This window comes from Pelobates fuscus, chromosome 3, assembly GCF_036172605.1.
Source record: "Pelobates fuscus isolate aPelFus1 chromosome 3, aPelFus1.pri, whole genome shotgun sequence".
NCBI lineage: Eukaryota > Metazoa > Chordata > Amphibia > Anura > Pelobatidae > Pelobates > Pelobates fuscus.
This window is the reverse complement of record NC_086319.1, coordinates 392,817,378-392,839,748: the sequence shown is the minus strand read 5'-3', so window position 1 is coordinate 392,839,748 and position 22,371 is coordinate 392,817,378. Positions and strand designations below refer to the sequence as shown.

Below are 22,371 nucleotides of genomic sequence, written 5' to 3'. Positions count from 1 at the left end.
TATGCAAGAAAAGGAAGCTCTCGCAAAAAGGCATTATCCTCTTTGGAGCGGGGTTAAACATTGAGCTATGTTTGGGAGCTCACAAACTCCACACTTCGCAAGATTCTTCATACATCTTCTGGAATAAATATATCACAGCACTGCATTGATAGGCTGCTTTAGGTCAAGAAAAGAAAGCCACCAAGCATGATGTTCTACCACCTGAGTGAAAAATCAAGAAGAACCTTAAGCAATACGCCAAATGCAAACCCTTGCCATGCCTGGTTAAATGGTAAATCGTTTAGCTTCTCTGGAAAATCTTTTGATTGACTGATTTTCACATATAATGAAATGCTGGCATTTTTGGAGACCTTTTGGCACCTTTGCCGTCATGTTCCTTGTGTCCAAAAGATACTTGGGAGTAAAATCTGTCACCGAAAAGAAAGGTTTTGGCAACCTTGCGGAAGCTAAAAGTACCCGTTCTAAAGTGCTCTTGGAGGAAGTAAGTTTTTGCAAAGGTGGCGTGGCCTTCTTTGATATCAGCAATATGCCTTAAAAGGGTTTAAACGAGTAAAACTATTAGAGCGTCAGTGTCTTGATGTTAATGCAAGGTGCATTGAATCTAATTTTTTGACATGTTTGCAAGACATGACTTCATTGGAAGGTCCTGGATTGGTAAAACACTAATCTATCTGCATATAATCCTCAAGGGACGCTTTCTTGTGCTTTAGGCAGAAGCGACAATTTCCATTTCAAGCAAAAGTCATTTTTTCCCTGCCAAATAATAACATTTTGTTTATTGAATGTTGATGTGTTCTTAAAAAAAGTCCTGTTCTGTGCACATAAAATGTTATGTGTAGTAAATTCTCCCATCCAGGATGTATTGGAATACGATGTTTATTTCTATAATCTGACTAGGAGCAATCTTCAATCCAGTGCGGATAGAATAGTAAACCGGAGACATTAACTTATATGGGTGAGATTAAAAGGTGACTAAAGAAGAAAAGCTAAGGACAATTCCCATACCGGGAGTCGAACCCGGGCCGCCTGGGTGAAAACCAGGAATCCTAACCGCTAGACCATATGGGAATCTCTGTCACCTTTTCTCTAGAGTGGGTAACACAAGACAACCAAAAGTTCTTGGCATTTTGAAAGGTTTCCTAAAATGATTTGTTTTCACCTCTATGTCTGAAAAAACAGGAATCCTAAATGCCAGACCAAGTGAAAAGCTTAACTTATTTTGACACGGATCGGTTGACATAAGGAGAAGGTTGCCTGAAGATTATGCAAGAAAAGGAAGCTCTTGCAAAAAGGCATTATCCTCTTTGGAGCGGGGTTAAACATTGAGCTATGTTTGGGAGCTCACAAACTCCACACTTCGCAAGATTCTTCATACATCTTCTGGAATAAATATATCACAGCACTGCATTGATAGGCTGCTTTAGGTCAAGAAAAGAAAGCCACCAAGCATGATGTTCTACCACCTGAGTGAAAAATCAAGAAGAACCTTAAGCAATACGCCAAAAGCAAACCCTTGCCATGCCTGGTTAAATGGTAAATCGTTTAGCTTCTCTGGAGAATGTTTTGATTGACTGATTTTCCCATATAATGAAATGCTGGCATTTTTGGAGACCTTTTGGCACCTTTGCCGTCATGTTCCTTGTGTCCAAAAGATACTTGGGAGTAAAATCTATCACCGAAAAGAAAGGTTTTGGCAACCTTGCGGAAGCTAAAAGTACCCGTTCTAAAGTGCTCTTGGAGGAAGTAAGTTTTTGCAAAGGTGGCGTGGCCTTCTTTGATATCAGCAATATGCCTTAAAAGGGTTTAAACGAGTAAAACTATTAGAGCGTCAGTGTCTTGATGTTAATGCAAGGTGCATTGAATCTAACTTTTTTGACATGTTTGCAAGACATGACTTCATTGGAAGGTCCTGGATTGGTAAAAAACTAATCTATCTGCATATAATCCTCAAGGGACGCTTTCTTGTGCTTTAGGCAGAAGCGACAATTTCCATTTCAAGCAAAAGTCATTTTTTCCCTGCCAAATAATAACATTTTGTTTATTGAATGTTGATGTGTTCTTTAGAAAAGTCCTGTTCTGTGCACATAAAATGTAACGTGTAGTAAATTCTCTCATCCAGGATGTATTGGAATACGATGTTTATTTCTATAATCTGACTAGGAGCAATCTTCAATCCGGTGCGGATAGAATAGTAAACCGGAGACATCTACTTATATGGGTGAGATTAAAAGGTGACTAAAGAAGAAAAGCTAAGGACAATTCCCATACCGGGAGTCGAACCCAGGCCGCCTGGGTGAGAACCAGGAATCCTAATCGCTAGACCATATGGGAAGCTCTGTCACCTTTTCTCTAGAGTGGGTAACACAAGACAACCAAAAGTTCTTGGCATTTTGAAAGGTTTCCTAAAATGATTTGTTTTCACCTCTATGTCTGAAAAAACAGGAATCCTAAATGCCAGACCAAGTGAAAAGCTTAACTTATTTGGACACGGATCGGTTGACATAAGGAGAAGGTTGCCTGAAGATTATGCAAGAAAAGGAAGCTCTTGCAAAAAGGCATTATCCTCTTTGGAGCGGGGTTAAACATTGAGCTATCTTTGGGAGCTCACAAACTCCACACTTCGCAAGATTCTTCATACATCTTCTGGAATAAATATATCACAGCACTGCATTGATAGGCTGCTTTAGGTCAAGAAAAGAAAGCCACCAAGCATGATGTTCTACCACCTGAGTGAAAAATCAAGAAGAACCTTAAGCAATACGCCAAATGCAAACCCTTGCCATGCCTGGTTAAATGGTAAATCGTTTAGCTTCTCTGGAAAATCTTTTGATTGACTGATTTTCACATATAATGAAATGCTGGCATTTTTGGAGACCTTTTGGCACCTTTGCCGTCATGTTCCTTGTGTCCAAAAGATACTTGGGAGTAAAATCTGTCACCGAAAAGAAAGGTTTTGGCAACCTTGCGGAAGCTAAAAGTACCCGTTCTAAAGTGCTCTTGGAGGAAGTAAGTTTTTGCAAAGGTGGCGTGGCCTTCTTTGATATCAGCAATATGCCTTAAAAGGGTTTAAACGAGTAAAACTATTAGAGCGTCAGTGTCTTGATGTTAATGCAAGGTGCATTGAATCTAATTTTTTGACATTTTTGCAAGACATGACTTCATTGGAAGGTCCTGGATTGGTAAAAAACTAATCTATCTGCATATAATCCTCAAGGGACGCTTTCTTGTGCTTTAGGCAGAAGCGACAATTTCCATTTCAAGCAAAAGTCATTTTTTCCCTGCCAAATAATAACATTTTGTTTATTGAATGTTGATGTGTTCTTAAGAAAAGTCCTGTTCTGTGCACATAAAATGTAACGTGTAGTAAATTCTCTCATCCAGGATGTATTGGAATACGATGTTTATTTCTATAATCTGACTAGGAGCAATCTTCAATCCGGTGCGGATTGAATAGTAAACCGGAGACATCTACTTATATGGGTTAGATTAAAAGGTGACTAAAGAAAAAAAGCTAAGGACAATTCCCATACCGGGAGTCGAACCCGGGCCACCTGGGTGAAAACCAGGAATCCTAATCGCTAGACCATATGGGAAGCTCTGTCACCATTTCTCTAGAGTGGGTAACACAAGACAACCAAAAGTTCTTGGCATTTTGAAAGGTTTCCTAAAATTATTTGTTTTCACCTCTATGTCTGAAAAAACAGGAATCCTAAATGCCAGACCAAGTGAAAAGCTTAACTTATTTTGACACGGATCGGTTGACATAAGGAGAAGGTTGCCTGAAGATTATGCAAGAAAAGGAAGCTCTCGCAAAAAGGCATTATCCTCTTTGGAGCGGGGTTAAACATTGAGCTATGTTTGGGAGCTCACAAACTCCACACTTCGCAAGATTCTTCATACATCTTCTGGAATAAATATATCACAGCACTGCATTGATAGGCTGCTTTAGGTCAAGAAAAGAAAGCCACCAAGCATGATGTTCTACCACCTGAGTGAAAAATCAAGAAGAACCTTAAGCAATACGCCAAATGCAAACCCTTGCCATGCCTGGTTAAATGGTAAATCGTTTAGCTTCTCTGGAAAATCTTTTGATTGACTGATTTTCACATATAATGAAATGCTGGCATTTTTGGAGACCTTTTGGCACCTTTGCCGTCATGTTCCTTGTGTCCAAAAGATACTTGGGAGTAAAATCTGTCACCGAAAAGAAAGGTTTTGGCAACCTTGCGGAAGCTAAAAGTACCCGTTCTAAAGTGCTCTTGGAGGAAGTAAGTTTTTGCAAAGGTGGCGTGGCCTTCTTTGATATCAGCAATATGCCTTAAAAGGGTTTAAACGAGTAAAACTATTAGAGCGTCAGTGTCTTGATGTTAATGCAAGGTGCATTGAATCTAATTTTTTGACATGTTTGCAAGACATGACTTCATTGGAAGGTCCTGGATTGGTAAAACACTAATCTATCTGCATATAATCCTCAAGGGACGCTTTCTTGTGCTTTAGGCAGAAGCGACAATTTCCATTTCAAGCAAAAGTCATTTTTTCCCTGCCAAATAATAACATTTTGTTTATTGAATGTTGATGTGTTCTTAAAAAAAGTCCTGTTCTGTGCACATAAAATGTAACGTGTAGTAAATTCTCTCATCCAGGATGTATTGGAATACGATGTTTATTTCTATAATCTGACTAGGAGCAATCTTCAATCCGGTGCGGATAGAATAGTAAACCGGAGACATCTACTTATATGGGTGAGATTAAAAGGTGACTAAAGAAGAAAAGCTAAGGACAATTCCCATACCGGGAGTCGAACCCAGGCCGCCTGGGTGAAAACCAGGAATCCTAATCGCTAGACCATATGGGAAGCTCTGTCACCATTTCTCTAGAGTGGGTAACACAAGACAACCAAAAGTTCTTGGCATTTTGAAAGGTTTCCTAAAATGATTTGTTTTCACCTCTATGTCTGAAAAAACAGGAATCCTAAATGCCAGACCAAGTGAAAAGCTTAACTTATTTGGACACGGATCGGTTGACATAAGGAGAAGGTTGCTTTAGGTCAAGAAAAGAAAGCCACCAAGCATGATGTTCTACCACCTGAGTGAAAAATCAAGAAGAACCTTAAGCAATACGCCAAATGCAAACCCTTGCCATGCCTGGTTAAATGGTAAATCGTTTAGCTTCTCTGGAAAATCTTTTGATTGACTGATTTTCACATATAATGAAATGCTGGCATTTTTGGAGACCTTTTGGCACCTTTGCCGTCATGTTCCTTGTGTCCAAAAGATACTTGGGAGTAAAATCTGTCACCGAAAAGAAAGGTTTTGGCAACCTTGCAGAAGCTAAAAGTACCCGTTCTAAAGTGCTCTTGGAGGAAGTAAGTTCGCTAGACCATATGGGAAGCTCTGTCACCATTTCTCTAGAGTGGGTAAAACAAGACAACCAAAAGTTCTTGGCATTTTGAAAGGTTTCCTAAAATGATTTGTTTTCACCTCTATGTCTGAAAAAACAGGAATCCTAAATGCCAGACCAAGTGAAAAGCTTAACTTATTTTGACACGGATCGGTTGACATAAGGAGAAGGTTGCCTGAAGATTATGCAAGAAAAGGAAGCTCTTGCAAAAAGGCATTATCCTCTTTGGAGCGGGGTTAAACATTGAGCTATGTTTGGGAACTCACAAACTCCACACTTCGCAAGATTCTTCATACATCTTCTGGAATAAATATATCACAGCACTGCATTGATAGGCTGCTTTAGGTCAAGAAAAGAAAGCCACCAAGCATGATGTTCTACCACCTGAGTGAAAAATCAAGAAGAACCTTAAGCAATACGCCAAATGCAAGCCCTTGCCATGCCTGGTTAAATGGTAAATCGTTTAGCTTCTCTGGAGAATCTTTTGATTGACTGATTTTCCCATATAATGAAATGCTGGCATTTTTGGAGACCTTTTGGCACCTTTGCCGTCATGTTCCTTGTGTCCAAAAGATACTTGGGAGTAAAATCTGTCACCGAAAAGAAAGGTTTTGGCAACCTTGCGGAAGCTAAAAGTACCCGTTCTAAAGTGCTCTTGGAGGAAGTAAGTTTTTGCAAAGGTGGCGTGGCCTTCTTTGATATCAGCAATATGCCTTAAAAGGGTTTAAACGAGTAAAACTATTAGAGCGTCAGTGTCTTGATGTTAATGCAAGGTGCATTGAATCTAATTTTTTGACATGTTTGCAAGACATGACTTCATTGGAAGGTCCTGGATTGGTAAAAAACTAATCTATCTGCATATAATCCTCAAGGGACGCTTTCTTGTGCTTTAGGCAGAAGCGACAATTTCCATTTCAAGCAAAAGTCATTTTTTCCCTGCCAAATAATAACATTTTGTTTATTGAATGTTGATGTGTTCTTTAGAAAAGTCCTGTTCTGTGCACATAAAATGTTACGTGTAGAAAAATTCTCTCATCCAGGATGTATTGGAATACGATGTTTATTTCTATAATCTGACTAGGAGCAATCTTCAATCCAGTGCGGATAGAACAGTAAACCGGAGACATTAATTTATATGGGTGAGATTAAAAGGTGATTAAAGATGAAAAACTAAGGACAATTCCCATACCGGGAGTCGAACCCGGGCCGCCTGGGTGAAAACCAGGAATCCTAACCGCTAGACCATATGGGAAGCTCTGTCACCTGTGCTCTAGAGTGGGTAACACAAGACAACCAAAAGTTCTTGGCATTTTGAAAGGTTTCCTAAAATGATTTGTTTTCACCTCTATGTCTGAAAAAACAGGAATCCTAAATGCCAGACCAAGTGAAAAGCTTAACTTATTTGGACACGGATCGGTTGACATAAGGAGAAGGTTGCCTGAAGATTATGCAAGAAAAGGAAGCTCTTGCAAAAAGGCATTATCCTCTTTGGAGCGGGGTTAAACATTGAGCTATGTTTGGGAACTCACAAACTCCACACTTCGCAAGATTCTTCATACATCTTCTGGAATAAATATATCACAGCACTGCATTGATAGGCTGCTTTAGGTCAAGAAAAGAAAGCCACCAAGCATGATGTTCTACCACCTGAGTGAAAAATCAAGAAGAACCTTAAGCAATACGCCAAATGCAAGCCCTTGCCATGCCTGGTTAAATGGTAAATCGTTTAGCTTCTCTGGAGAATCTTTTGATTGACTGATTTTCCCATATAATGAAATGCTGGCATTTTTGGAGACCTTTTGGCACCTTTGCCGTCATGTTCCTTGTGTCCAAAAGATACTTGGGAGTAAAATCTGTCACCGAAAAGAAAGGTTTTGGCAACCTTGCGGAAGCTAAAAGTACCCGTTCTAAAGTGCTCTTGGAGGAAGTAAGTTTTTGCAAAGGTGGCGTGGCCTTCTTTGATATCAGCAATATGCCTTAAAAGGGTTTAAACGAGTAAAACTATTAGAGCGTCAGTGTCTTGATGTTAATGCAAGGTGCATTGAATCTAATTTTTTGACATGTTTGCAAGACATGACTTAATTGGAAGGTCCTGGATTGGTAAAAAACTAATCTATCTGCATATAATCCTCAAGGGACGCTTTCTTGTGCTTTAGGCAGAAGCGACAATTTCCATTTCAAGCAAAAGTCATTTTTTCCCTGCCAAATAATAAAAAATTTTCATTGAATGTTGATGTGTTCTTTAGAAAAGTCCTGTTCTGTGCACATAAAATGTTACGTGTAGTAAATTCTCTCATCCAGGATGTATTGGAATACGATGTTTATTTCTATAATCTGACTAGGAGCAATCTTCAATCCAGTGCGGATAGAATAGTAAACCGGAGACATTAACTTATATGGGTGAGATTAAAATGTGACTAAAGAAGAAAAGCTAAGGACAATTCCCATACCGGGAGTCGAGCCCGGCCGCCTGGGTGAAAACCAGGAATCCTAACCGCTAGACCATATGGGAAGCTCTGTCACCTTTTCTCTAGAGTGGGTAACACAAGACAACCAAAAGTTCTTGGCATTTTGAAAGGTTTCCTAAAATGATTTGTTTTCACCTCTATGTCTGAAAAAACAGGAATCCTAAATGCCAGACCAAGTGAAAAGCTTAACTTATTTTGACACGGATCGGTTGACATAAGGAGAAGGTTGCCTGAAGATTATGCAAGAAAAGGAAGCTCTTGCAAAAAGGCATTATCCTCTTTGGAGCGGGGTTAAACATTGAGCTATGTTTGGGAGCTCACAAACTCCACACTTCGCAAGATTCTTCATACATCTTCTGGAATAAATATATCACAGCACTGCATTGATAGGCTGCTTTAGGTCAAGAAAAGAAAGCCACCAAGCATGATGTTCTACCACCTGAGTGAAAAATCAAGAAGAACCTTAAGCAATACGCCAAATGCAAACCCTTGCCATGCCTGGTTAAATGGTAAATCGTTTAGCTTCTCTGGAGAATCTTTTGATTGACTGATTTTCCCATATAATGAAATGCTGGCATTTTTGGAGACCTTTTGGCACCTTTGCCGTCATGTTCCTTGTGTCCAAAAGATGCTTGGGAGTAAAATCTATCACCGAAAAGAAAGGTTTTGGCAACCTTGTGGAAGCTAAAAGCACCCGTTCTAAAGTGCTCTTGGAGGAAGTAAGTTTTTGCAAAGGTGGCGTGGCCTTCTTTGATATCAGCAATATGCCTTAAAAGGGTTTAAACGAGTAAAACTATTAGAGCGTCAGTGTCTTGATGTTAATGCAAGGTGCATTGAATCTAATTTTTTGACATGTTTGCAAGACATGACTTCATTGGAAGGTCCTGGATTGGTAAAAAACTAATCTATCTGCATATAATCCTCAAGGGACGCTTTCTTGTGCTTTAGGCAGAAGCGACAATTTCCATTTCAAGCAAAAGTCCTTTTTTCCCTGCCAAATAATAACATTTTGTTTATTGAATGTTGATGTGTTCTTTAGAAAAGTCCTGTTCTGTGCACATAAAATGTTACGTGTAGTAAATTCTCTCATCCAGGATGTATTGGAATACGATGTTTATTTCTATAATCTGACTAGGAGCAATCTTCAATCCAGTGCGGATAGAATAGTAAACCGGAGACATTAACTTATATGGGTGAGATTAAAAGGTGATTAAAGAAGAAAAGCTAAGGACAATTCCCATACCGGGAGTCGAACCCGGGCCGCCTGGGTGAAAACCAGGAATCCTAACCGCTAGACCATATGGGAAGCTCTGTCACCTTTTCTCTAGAGTGGGTAACACAAGACAACCAAAAGTTCTTGGCATTTTGAAAGGTTTCCTAAAATGATTTGTTTTCACCTCTATGTCTGAAAAAACAGGAATCCTAAATGCCAGACCAAGTGAAAAGCTTAACTTATTTTGACACGGATCGGTTGACATAAGGAAAAGGTTGCCTGAAGATTATGCAAGAAAAGGAAGCTCTTGCAAAAAGGCATTATCCTCTTTGGAGCGGGGTTAAACTTTGAGCTATGTTTGGGAGCTCACAAACTCCACACTTCGCAAGATTCTTCATACATCTTCTGGAATAAATATATCACAGCACTGCATTGATAGGCTGCTTTAGGTCAAGAAAAGAAAGCCACCAAGCATTATGTTCTACCACCTGAGTGAAAAATCAAGAAGAACCTTAAGCAATACGCCAAATGCAAACCCTTGCCATGCCTGGTTAAATGGTAAATCGTTTAGCTTCTCTGGAGAATCTTTTGATTGACTGATTTTCCCATATAATGAAATGCTGGCATTTTTGGAGACCTTTTGGCACCTTTGCCGTCATGTTCCTTGTGTCCAAAAGATACTTGGGAGTAAAATCTATCACCGAAAAGAAAGGTTTTGGCAACCTTGTGGAAGCTAAAAGCACCCGTTCTAAAGTGCTCTTGGAGGAAGTAAGTTTTTGCAAAGGTGGCGTGGCCTTCTTTGATATCAGCAATATGCCTTAAAAGGGTTTAAACGAGTAAAACTATTAGAGCGTCAGTGTCTTGATGTTAATGCAAGGTGCATTGAATCTAATTTTTTGACATGTTTGCAAGACATGACTTCATTGGAAGGTCCTGGATTGGTAAAAAACTAATCTATCTGCATATAATCCTCAAGGGACGCTTTCTTGTGCTTTAGGCAGAAGCGACAATTTCCATTTCAAGCAAAAGTCATTTTTTCCCTGCCAAATAATAAAAAATTTTCATTGAATGTTGATGTGTTCTTTAGAAAAGTCCTGTTCTGTGCACATAAAATGTTACGTGTAGTAAATTCTCTCATCCAGGATGTATTGGAATACGATGTTTATTTCTATAATCTGACTAGGAGCAATCTTCAATCCAGTGCGGATAGAATAGTAAACCAGAGACATTAACTTATATGGGTGAGATTAAAAGGTGATTAACCCCTTAAGGACAGACAACGGATATATTCCGTCATGATTCCCTTTTATTCCAGAAGTTGTGTCATTAACAGGTTAAAGAAGAAAAGCTAAGGACAATTCCCATACCAGGAGTCGAACCCGGGCCACCTGGGTGAAAACCAGGAATCCTAACCGCTAGACCATATGGGAAGCTCTGTCACCCTTTCTCTAGAGTGGGTAACACAAGACAACCAAAAGTTCTTGGCATTTTGAAAGGTTTCCTAAAATGATTTGTTTTCACCTCTATGTCTGAAAAAACAGGAATCCTAAATGCCAGACCAAGTGAAAAGCTTAACTTATTTTGACACGGATCGGTTGACATAAGGAGAAGGTTGCCTGAAGATTATGCAAGAAAAGGAAGCTCTTGCAAAAAGGCATTATCCTCTTTGGAGCGGGGTTAAACATTGAGCTATGTTTGGGAGCTCACAAACTCCACACTTCGCAAGATTCTTCATACATCTTCTGGAATAAATATATCACAGCACTGCATTGATAGGCTGCTTTAGGTCAAGAAAAGAAAGCCACCAAGCATGATGTTCTACCACCTGAGTGAAAAATCAAGAAGAATCTTAAGCAATACGCCAAATGCAAACCCTTGCCATGCCTGGTTAAATGGTAAATCGTTTAGCTTCTCTGGAGAATCTTTTGATTGACTGATTTTCCCACATTTTTGGAGACCCTTTGGCACCTTTGCCGTCATGTTCCTTGTGTCCAAAAGATACTTGGGAGTAAAATCTATCACCGAAAAGAAAGGTTTTGGCAACCTTGTGGAAGCTAAAAGCACCCGTTCTAAAGTGCTCTTGGAGGAAGTAAGTTTTTGCAAAGGTGGCGTGGCCTTCTTTGATATCAGCAATATGCCTTAAAAGGGTTTAAACGAGTAAAACTATTAGAGCGTCAGTGTCTTGATGTTAATGCAAGGTGCATTGAATCTAATTTTTTGACATGTTTGCAAGACATGACTTCATTGGAAGGTCCTGGAATGGTAAAAAACTAATCTATCTGCATATAATCCTCAAGGGACGCTTTCTTGTGCTTTAGGCAGAAGCGACAATTTCCATTTCAAGCAAAAGTCATTTTTTCCCTGCCAAATAATAAAAATTTTCATTGAATGTTGATGTGTTCTTTAGAAAAGTCCTGTTCTGTGCACATAAAATGTTACGTGTAGTAAATTCTCTCATCCAGGATGTATTGGAATACGATGTTTATTTCTATAATCTGACTAGGAGCAATCTTCAATCCAGTGCGGATAGAATAGTAAACCGGAGACATTAACTTATGTGGGTGAGATTAAAATGTGACTAAAGAAGAAAAGCTAAGGACAATTCCCATACCGGGAGTCGAGCCCGGCCGCCTGGGTGAAAACCAGGAATCCTAACCGCTAGACCATATGGGAAGCTCTGTCACCTTTTCTCTAGAGTGGGTAACACAAGACAACCAAAAGTTCTTGGCATTTTGAAAGGTTTCCTAAAATGATTTGTTTTCACCTCTATGTCTGAAAAAACAGGAATCCTAAATGCCAGACCAAGTGAAAAGCTTAACTTATTTGGACACGGATCGGTTGACATAAGGAGAAGGTTGCCTGAAGATTATGCAAGAAAAGGAAGCTCTTGCAAAAGGCATTATCCTCTTTGGAGCGGGGTTAAACATTGAGCTATGTTTGGGAGCTCACAAACTCCACACTTCGCAAGATTCTTCATACATCTTCTGGAATAAATATATCACAGCACTGCATTGATAGGCTGCTTTAGGTCAAGAAAAGAAAGCCACCAAGCATGATGTTCTACCACCTGAGTGAAAAATCAAGAAGAACCTTAAGCAATACGCCAAGTGCAAACCCTTGCCATGCCTGGTTAAATGGTAAATCGTTTAGCTTCTCTGGAGAATCTTTTGATTGACTGATTTTCCCATATAATGAAATGCTGGCATTTTTGGAGACCTTTTGGCACCTTTGCCGTCATGTTCCTTGTGTCCAAAAGATACTTGGGAGTAAAATCTATCACCGAAAAGAAAGGTTTTGGCAACCTTGCGGAAGCTAAAAGCACCCGTTCTAAAGTGCTCTTGGAGGAAGTAAGTTTTTGCAAAGGTGGCGTGGCCTTCTTTGATATCAGCAATATGCCTTAAAAGGGTTTAAACGAGTAAAACTATTAGAGCGTCAGTGTCTTGATGTTAATGCAAGGTGCATTGAATCTAATTTTTTGACATGTTTGCAAGACATGACTTCATTGGAAGGTCCTGGATTGGTAAAAAACTAATCTATCTGCATATAATCCTCAAGGGACGCTTTCTTGTGCTTTAGGCAGAAGCGACAATTTCCATTTCAAGCAAAAGTCATTTTTTCCCTGCCAAATAATAACATTTTGTTTATTGAATGTTGATGTGTTCTTTAGAAAAGTCCTGTTCTGTGCACATAAAATGTTACGTGTAGTAAATTCTCTCATCCAGGATGTATTGGAATACGATGTTTATTTCTATAATCTGACTAGGAGCAATCTTCAATCCAGTGCGGATAGAATAGTAAACCGGAGACATTAACTTATATGGGTGAGATTAAAATGTGACTAAAGAAGAAAAGCTAAGGACAATTCCCATACCGGGAGTCGAACCCGGGCCGCCTGGGTGAAAACCAGGAATCCTAACCGCTAGACCATATGGGAAGCTCTGTCACCTTTTCTCTAGAGTGGGTAACACAAGACAACCAAAAGTTCTTGGCATTTTGAAAGGTTTCCTAAAATGATTTGTTTTCACCTCTATGTCTGAAAAAACAGGAATCCTAAATGCCAGACCAAGTGAAAAGCTTAACTTATTTTGACACGGATCGGTTGACATAAGGAGAAGGTTGCCTGAAGATTATGCAAGAAAAGGAAGCTCTTGCAAAAAGGCATTATCCTCTTTGGAGCGGGGTTAAACATTGAGCTATGTTTGGGAGCTCACAAACTCCACACTTCGCAAGATTCTTCATACATCTTCTGGAATAAATATATCACAGCACTGCATTGATAGGCTGCTTTAGGTCAAGAAAAGAAAGCCACCAAGCATGATGTTCTACCACCTGAGTGAAAAATCAAGAAGCACCTTAAGCAATACGCCAAATGCAAGCCCTTGCCATGCCTGGTTAAATGGTAAATCGTTTAGCTTCTCTGGAGAATCTTTTGATTGACTGATTTTCCCATATAATGAAATGCTGGCATTTTTGGAGACCTTTTGGCACCTTTGCCGTCATGTTCCTTGTGTCCAAAAGATACTTGGGAGTAAAATCTGTCACCGAAAAGAAAGGTTTTGGCAACCTTGCGGAAGCTAAAAGTACCCGTTCTAAAGTGCTCTTGGAGGAAGTAAGTTTTTGCAAAGGTGGCGTGGCCTTCTTTGATATCAGCAATATGCCTTAAAAGGGTTTAAACGAGTAAAACTATTAGAGCGTCAGTGTCTTGATGTTAATGCAAGGTGCATTGAATCTAATTTTTTGACATGTTTGCAAGACATGACTTCATTGGAAGGTCCTGGATTGGTAAAAAACTAATCTATCTGCATATAATCCTCAAGGGACGCTTTCTTGTGCTTTAGGCAGAAGCGACAATTTCCATTTCAAGCAAAAGTCCTTTTTTCCCTGCCAAATAATAACATTTTGTTTATTGAATGTTGATGTGTTCTTTAGAAAAGTCCTGTTCTGTGCACATAAAATGTTACGTGTAGTAAATTCTCTCATCCAGGATGTATTGGAATACGATGTTTATTTCTATAATCTGACTAGGAGCAATCTTCAATCCAGTGCGGATAGAATAGTAAACCGGAGACATTAACTTATATGGGTGAGATTAAAAGGTGATTAAAGATGAAAAACTAAGGACAATTCCCATACCGGGAGTCGAACCCGGGCCGCCTGGGTGAAAACCAGGAATCCTAACCGCTAGACCATATGGGAAGCTCTGTCACCTTTTCTCTAGAGTGGGTAACACAAGACAACCATAAGTTCTTGGCATTTTGAAAGGTTTCCTAAAATGATTTGTTTTCACCTCTATGTCTGAAAAAACAGGAATCCTAAATGCCAGACCAAGTGAAAAGCTTAACTTATTTTGACACGGATCGGTTGACATAAGGAGAAGGTTGCCTGAAGATTATGCAAGAAAAGGAAGCTCTTGCAAAAGGCATTATCCTCTTTGGAGCGGGGTTAAACATTGAGCTATGTTTGGGAGCTCACAAACTCCACACTTCGCAAGATTCTTCATACATCTTCTGGAATAAATATATCACAGCACTGCATTGATAGGCTGCTTTAGGTCAAGAAAAGAAAGCCACCAAGCATGATGTTCTACCACCTGAGTGAAAAATCAAGAAGAACCTTAAGCAATACGCCAAGTGCAAACCCTTGCCATGCCTGGTTAAATGGTAAATCGTTTAGCTTCTCTGGAGAATCTTTTGATTGACTGATTTTCCCATATAATGAAATGCTGGCATTTTTGGAGACCTTTTGGCACCTTTGCCGTCATGTTCCTTGTGTCCAAAAGATACTTGGGAGTAAAATCTATCACCGAAAAGAAAGGTTTTGGCAACCTTGTGGAAGCTAAAAGCACCCGTTCTAAAGTGCTCTTGGAGGAAGTAAGTTTTTGCAAAGGTGGCGTGGCCTTCTTTGATATCAGCAATATGCCTTAAAAGGGTTTAAACGAGTAAAACTATTAGAGCGTCAGTGTCTTGATGTTAATGCAAGGTGCATTGAATCTAATTTTTTGACATGTTTGCAAGACATGACTTCATTGGAAGGTCCTGGATTGGTAAAAAACTAATCTATCTGCATATAATCCTCAAGGGACGCTTTCTTGTGCTTTAGGCAGAAGCGACAATTTCCATTTCAAGCAAAAGTCATTTTTTCCCTGCCAAATAATAAAAAATTTTCATTGAATGTTGATGTGTTCTTTAGAAAAGTCCTGTTCTGTGCACATAAAATGTTACGTGTAGTAAATTCTCTCATCCAGGATGTATTGGAATACGATGTTTATTTCTATAATCTGACTAGGAGCAATCTTCAATCCAGTGCGGATAGAATAGTAAACCAGAGACATTAACTTATATGGGTGAGATTAAAATGTGACTAAAGAAGAAAAGATAAGGACAATTCCCATACCGGGAGTCGAACCCGGGCCGCCTGGGTGAAAACCAGGAATCCTAACTGCTAGACCATATGGGAAGCTCTGTCACCTTTTCTCTAGAGTGGGTAACACAAGACAACCATAAGTTCTTGGCATTTTGAAGGGTTTCCTAAAATGATTTGTTTTCACCTCTATGTCTGAAAAAACAGGAATCCTAAATGCCAGACCAAGTGAAAAGCTTAACTTATTTTGACACGGATCGGTTGACATAAGGAGAAGGTTGCCTGAAGATTATGCAAGAAAAGGAAGCTCTTGCAAAAAGGCATTATCCTCTTTGGAGCGGGGTTAAACATTGAGCTATGTTTGGGAGCTCACAAACTCCACACTTCGCAAGATTCTTCATACATCTTCTGGAATAAATATATCACAGCACTGCATTGATAGGCTGCTTTAGGTCAAGAAAAGAAAGCCACCAAGCATGATGTTCTACCACCTGAGTGAAAAATCAAGAAGAACCTTAAGCAATACGCCAAGTGCAAACCCTTGCCATGCCTGGTTAAATGGTAAATCGTTTAGCTTCTCTGGAGAATCTTTTGATTGACTGATTTTCCCATATAATGAAATGCTGGCATTTTTGGAGACCTTTTGGCACCTTTGCCGTCATGTTCCTTGTGTCCAAAAGATACTTGGGAGTAAAATCTATCACCGAAAAGAAAGGTTTTGGCAACCTTGTGGAAGCTAAAAGCACCCGTTCTAAAGTGCTCTTGGAGGAAGTAAGTTTTTGCAAAGGTGGCGTGGCCTTCTTTGATATCAGCAATATGCCTTAAAAGGGTTTAAACGAGTAAAACTATTAGAGCGTCAGTGTCTTGATGTTAATGCAAGGTGCATTGAATCTAATTTTTTGACATGTTTGCAAGACATGACTTCATTGGAAGGTCCTGGATTGGTAAAAAACTAATCTATCTGCATATAATCCTCAAGGGACGCTTTCTTGTGCTTTAGGCAGAAGCGACAATTTCCATTTCAAGCAAAAGTCATTTTTTCCCTGCCAAATAATAACATTTTGTTTATTGAATGTTGATGTGTTCTTTAGAAAAGTCCTGTTCTGTGCACATAAAATGTTACGTGTAGTAAATTCTTTCATCCAGGATGTATTGGAATACGATATTTATTTCTATAATCTGACTAGGAGCAATCTTCAATCCAGTGCGGAAAGAATAGTAAACCAGAGACATTAATTGATATGGGTGAGATTAAAAGGTGATTAAAGAAGAAAAGCTAAGGACAATTCCCATACCGGGAGTCGAACCCGGGCCGCCTGGGTGAAAACCAGGAATCCTAACCGCTAGACCATATGGGAAGCTCTGTCACCTTTTCTCTAGAGTGGGTAACACAAGACAACCAAAAGTTCTTGGCATTTTGAAAGGTTTCCTAAAATGATTTGTTTTCACCTCTATGTCTGAAAAAACAGGAATCCTAAATGCCAGACCAAGTGAAAAGCTTAACTTATTTTGACACGGATCGGTTGACATAAGGAGAAGGTTGCCTGAAGATTATGCAAGAAAAGGAAGCTCTTGCAAAAAGGCATTATCCTCTTTGGAGCGGGGTTAAACATTGAGCTATGTTTGGGAGCTCACAAACTCCACACTTCGCAAGATTCTTCATACATCTTCTGGAATAAATATATCACAGCACTGCATTGATAGGCTGCTTTAGGTCAAGAAAAGAAAGCCACCAAGCATGATGTTCTACCACCTGAGTGAAAAATCAAGAAGAACCTTAAGCAATACGCCAAGTGCAAACCCTTGCCATGCCTGGTTAAATGGTAAATCGTTTAGCTTCTCTGGAGAATCTTTTGATTGACTGATTTTCCCATATAATGAAATGCTGGCATTTTTGGAGACCTTTTGGCACCTTTGCCGTCATGTTCCTTGTGTCCAAAAGATACTTGGGAGTAAAATCTATCACCGAAAAGAAAGGTTTTGGCAACCTTGTGGAAGCTAAAAGCACCCGTTCTAAAGTGCTCTTGGAGGAAGTAAGTTTTTGCAAAGGTGGCGTGGCCTTCTTTGATATCAGCAATATGCCTTAAAAGGGTTTAAACGAGTAAAACTATTAGAGCGTCAGTGTCTTGATGTTAATGCAAGGTGCATTGAATCTAATTTTTTGACATGTTTGCAAGACATGACTTCATTGGAAGGTCCTGGATTGGTAAAAAACTAATCTATCTGCATATAATCCTCAAGGGACGCTTTCTTGTGCTTTAGGCAGAAGCGACAATTTCCATTTCAAGCAAAAGTCATTTTTTCCCTGCCAAATAATAACATTTTGTTTATTGAATGTTGATGTGTTCTTTAGAAAAGTCCTGTTCTGTGCACATAAAATGTTACGTGTAGTAAATTCTCTCATCCAGGATGTATTGGAATACGATGTTTATTTCTATAATCTGACTAGGAGCAATCTTCAATCCAGTGCGGAAAGAATAGTAAACCAGAGACATTAATTTATATGGGTGAGATTAAAAGGTGATTAAAGAAGAAAAGCTAAGGACAATTCCCATACCGGGAGTCGAACCCGGGCCGCCTGAGTGAAAACCAGGAATCCTAACCGCTAGACCATATGGGAAGCTCTGTCACCTTTTCTCTAGAGTGGGTAACACAAGACAACCAAAAGTTCTTGGCATTTTGAAAGGTTTCCTAAAATGATTTGTTTTCACCTCTATGTCTGAAAAAACAGGAATCCTAAATGCCAGACCAAGTGAAAAGCTTAACTTATTTTGACACGGATCGGTTGACATAAGGAGAAGGTTGCCTGAAGATTATGCAAGAAAAGGAAGCTCTTGCAAAAAGGCATTATCCTCTTTGGAGCGGGGTTAAACATTGAGCTATGTTTGGGAGCTCACAAACTCCACACTTCGCAAGATTCTTCATACATCTTCTGGAATAAATATATCACAGCACTGCATTGATAGGCTGCTTTAGGTCAAGAAAAGAAAGCCACCAAGCATGATGTTCTACCACCTGAGTGAAAAATCAAGAAGAACCTTAAGCAATACGCCAAATGCAAACCCTTGCCATGCCTGGTTAAATGGTAAATCGTTTAGCTTCTCTGGAGAATCTTTTGATTGACTGATTTTCCCATATAATGAAATGCTGGCATTTTTGGAGACCTTTTGGCACCTTTGCCGTCATGTTCCTTGTGTCCAAAAGATACTTGGGAGTAAAATCTATCACCGAAAAGAAAGGTTTTGGCAACCTTGTGTAAGCTAAAAGCACCCGTTCTAAAGTGCTCTTGGAGGAAGTAAGTTTTTGCAAAGGTGGCGTGGCCTTCTTTGATATCAGCAATATGCCTTAAAAGGGTTTAAACGAGTAAAACTATTAGAGCGTCAGTGTCTTGATGTTAATGCAAGGTGCATTGAATCTAATTTTTTGACATGTTTGCAAGACATGACTTCATTGGAAGGTCCTGGATTGGTAAAAAACTAATCTATCTGCATATAATCCTCAAGGGACGCTTTCTTGTGCTTTAGGCAGAAGCGACAATTTCCATTTCAAGCAAAAGTCATTTTTTCCCTGCCAAATAATAAAAAATTTTCATTGAATGTTGATGTGTTCTTTAGAAAAGTCCTGTTCTGTGCACATAAAATGTTACGTGTAGTAAATTCTCTCATCCAGGATGTATTGGAATACGATGTTTATTTCTATAATCTGACTAGGAGCAATCTTCAATCCAGTGCGGATAGAATAGTAAACCGGAGACATTAACTTATATGGGTGAGATTAAAAGGTGATTAAAGAAGAAAAGCTAAGGACAATTCCCATACCGGGAGTCGAACCCGGGCCGCCTGGGTGAAAACCAGGAATCCTAACCGCTAGACCATATGGGAAGCTCTGTCACCTTTTCTCTAGAGTGGGTAACACAAGACAACCAAAAGTTCTTGGCATTTTGAAAGGTTTCCTAAAATGATTTGTTTTCACCTCTATGTCTGAAAAAACAGGAATCCTAAATGCCAGACCAAGTGAAAAGCTTAACTTATTTTGACACGGATCGGTTGACATAAGGAGAAGGTTGCCTGAAGATTATGCAAGAAAAGGAAGCTCTTGCAAAAAGGCATTATCCTCTTTGGAGCGGGGTTAAACATTGAGCTATGTTTGGGAGCTCACAAACTCCACACTTCGCAAGATTCTTCATACATCTTCTGGAATAAATATATCACAGCACTGCATTGATAGGCTGCTTTAGGTCAAGAAAAGAAAGCCACCAAGCATGATGTTCTACCACCTGAGTGAAAAATCAAGAAGAACCTTAAGCAATACGCCAAATGCAAACCCTTGCCATGCCTGGTTAAATGGTAAATCGTTTAGCTTCTCTGGAGAATCTTTTGATTGACTGATTTTCCCATATAATGAAATGCTGGCATTTTTGGAGACCTTTTGGCACCTTTGCCGTCATGTTCCTTGTGTCCAAAAGATACTTGGGAGTAAAATCTGTCACCGAAAAGAAAGGTTTTGGCAACCTTGCGGAAGCTAAAAGTACCCGTTCTAAAGTGCTCTTGGAGGAAGTAAGTTTTTGCAAAGGTGGCGTGGCCTTCTTTGATATCAGCAATATGCCTTAAAAGGGTTTAAACGAGTAAAACTATTAGAGCGTCAGTGTCTTGATGTTAATGCAAGGTGCATTGAATCTAATTTTTTGACATGTTTGCAAGACATGACTTCATTGGAAGGTCCTGGATTGGTAAAAACTAATCTATCTGCATATAATCCTCAAGGGACGCTTTCTTGTGCTTTAGGCAGAAGCGACAATTTCCATTTCAAGCAAAAGTCATTTTTTCCCTGCCAAATAATAAAAATTTTTTATTGAATGTTGATGTGTTCTTTAGAAAAGTCCTGTTCTGTGCACATAAAATGTTACGTGTAGTAAATTCTCTCATCCAGGATGTATTGGAATACGATGTTTATTTCTATAATCTGACTAGGAGCAATCTTCAATCCAGTGCGGATAGAATAGTAAACCGGAGACATTAACTTATATGGGTGAGATTAAAAGGTGATTAAAGAAGAAAAGCTAAGGACAATTCCCATACCGGGAGTCGAACCCAGGCCGCCTGGGTGAAAACCAGGAATCCGAACCGCTAGACCATATGGGAAGCTCTGTCACCTTTTCTCTAGAGTGGGTAACACAAGACAATCAAAAGTTCTTGGCATTTTGAAAGGTTTCCTAAAATGATTTGTTTTCACCTCTATGTCTGAAAAAACAGGAATCCTAAATGCCAGACCAAGTGAAAAGCTTAACTTATTTTGACACGGATCGGTTGACATAAGGAGAAGGTTGCCTGAAGATTATGCAAGAAAAGGAAGCTCTTGCAAAAAGGCATTATCCTCTTTGGAGCGGGGTTAAACATTGAGCTATGTTTGGGAGCTCACAAACTCCACACTTCGCAAGATTCTTCATACATCTTCTGGAATAAATATATCACAGCACTGCATTGATAGGCTGCTTTAGGTCAAGAAAAGAAAGCCACCAAGCATGATGTTCTACCACCTGAGTGAAAAATCAAGAAGAACCTTAAGCAATACGCCAAATGCAAGCCCTTGCCATGCCTGGTTAAATGGTAAATCGTTTAGCTTCTCTGGAGAATCTTTTGATTGACTGATTTTCCCATATAATGAAATGCTGGCATTTTTGGAGACCTTTTGGCACCTTTGCCGTCATGTTCCTTGTGTCCAAAAGATACTTGGGAGTAAAATCTGTCACCGAAAAGAAAGGTTTTGGCAACCTTGCGGAAGCTAAAAGTACCCGTTCTAAAGTGCTCTTGGAGGAAGTAAGTTTTTGCAAAGGTGGCATGGCTTTCTTTGATATCAGCAATATGCCTTAAAAGGGTTTAAACGAGTAAAACTATTAGAGCGTCAGTGTCTTGATGTTAATGCAAGGTGCATTGAATCTAATTTTTTGACATGTTTGCAAGACATGACTTCATTGGAAGGTCCTGGATTGGTAAAAAACTAATCTATCTGCATATAATCCTCAAGGGACGCTTTCTTGTGCTTTAGGCAGAAGCGACAATTTCCATTTCAAGCAAAAGTCATTTTTCCCCTGCCAAATAATAAAAAAATTTCATTGAATGTTGATGTGTTCTTTAGAAAAGTCCTGTTCTGTGCACATAAAATATTACGTGTAGTAATTTCTCTCATCCAGGATGTATTGGAATACGATGTTTATTTCTATAATCTGACTAGGAGCAATCTTCAATCCAGTGCGGATAGAATAGTAAACCGGAGACATTAACTTATATGGGTGAGATTAAAATGTGACTAAAGAAGAAAAGCTAAGGGCAATTCCCATACCGGGAGTCGAACCCGGGCCGCCTGGGTGAAAACCAGGAATCCTAACCGCTAGACCATATGGGAAGCTCTGTCACCTTTTCTCTAGAGTGGGTAACACAAGACAATCAAAAGTTCTTGGCATTTTGAAAGGTTTCCTAAAATGATTTGTTTTCACCTCTATGTCTGAAAAAACAGGAATCCTAAATGCCAGACCAAGTGAAAAGCTTAACTTATTTGGACACGGATCGGTTGACATAAGGAGAAGGTTGCCTGAAGATTATGCAAGAAAAGGAAGCTCTTGCAAAAAGGCATTATCCTCTTTGGAGCGGGGTTAAACATTGAGCTATGTTTGGGAGCTCACAAACTCCACACTTCGCAAGATTCTTCATACATCTTCTGGAATAAATATATCACAGCACTGCATTGATAGGCTGCTTTAGGTCAAGAAAAGAAAGCCACCAAGCATGATGTTCTACCACCTGAGTGAAAAATCAAGAAGAACCTTAAGCAATACGCCAAATGCAAGCCCTTGCCATGCCTGGTTAAATGGTAAATCGTTTAGCTTCTCTGGAGAATCTTTTGATTGACTGATTTTCCCATATAATGAAATGC

General features: G+C 39.4%; 9 non-coding genes across 9 annotated transcripts; all 9 read right to left on the bottom strand.

Moving 5' to 3' along the window:
• Positions 1–996: 996 nt before the first annotated feature.
• On the bottom strand, positions 997–1,068 carry TRNAE-UUC (transfer RNA glutamic acid (anticodon UUC)). The gene has a single exon. It is a non-coding gene; the product is annotated as a tRNA-Glu (tRNA).
• A 5,512-nt stretch (positions 1,069–6,580) lies between these two features.
• Positions 6,581–6,652, bottom strand: TRNAE-UUC (transfer RNA glutamic acid (anticodon UUC)). The gene has a single exon. It is a non-coding gene; the product is annotated as a tRNA-Glu (tRNA).
• A 2,450-nt stretch (positions 6,653–9,102) lies between these two features.
• On the bottom strand, positions 9,103–9,174 carry TRNAE-UUC (transfer RNA glutamic acid (anticodon UUC)). The gene has a single exon. It is a non-coding gene; the product is annotated as a tRNA-Glu (tRNA).
• A 1,265-nt stretch (positions 9,175–10,439) lies between these two features.
• On the bottom strand, positions 10,440–10,511 carry TRNAE-UUC (transfer RNA glutamic acid (anticodon UUC)). The gene has a single exon. It is a non-coding gene; the product is annotated as a tRNA-Glu (tRNA).
• A 2,432-nt stretch (positions 10,512–12,943) lies between these two features.
• On the bottom strand, positions 12,944–13,015 carry TRNAE-UUC (transfer RNA glutamic acid (anticodon UUC)). Its single transcript has one exon. It is a non-coding gene; the product is annotated as a tRNA-Glu (tRNA).
• A 1,190-nt stretch (positions 13,016–14,205) lies between these two features.
• Positions 14,206–14,277, bottom strand: TRNAE-UUC (transfer RNA glutamic acid (anticodon UUC)). Its single transcript has one exon. It is a non-coding gene; the product is annotated as a tRNA-Glu (tRNA).
• Positions 14,278–16,727: 2,450 nt separating this feature from the next.
• TRNAE-UUC (transfer RNA glutamic acid (anticodon UUC)) lies at positions 16,728–16,799 on the bottom strand. The gene has a single exon. It is a non-coding gene; the product is annotated as a tRNA-Glu (tRNA).
• Positions 16,800–19,250: 2,451 nt separating this feature from the next.
• On the bottom strand, positions 19,251–19,322 carry TRNAE-UUC (transfer RNA glutamic acid (anticodon UUC)). Its single transcript has one exon. It is a non-coding gene; the product is annotated as a tRNA-Glu (tRNA).
• A 2,449-nt stretch (positions 19,323–21,771) lies between these two features.
• Positions 21,772–21,843, bottom strand: TRNAE-UUC (transfer RNA glutamic acid (anticodon UUC)). The gene has a single exon. It is a non-coding gene; the product is annotated as a tRNA-Glu (tRNA).
• Positions 21,844–22,371: the final 528 nt, after the last annotated feature.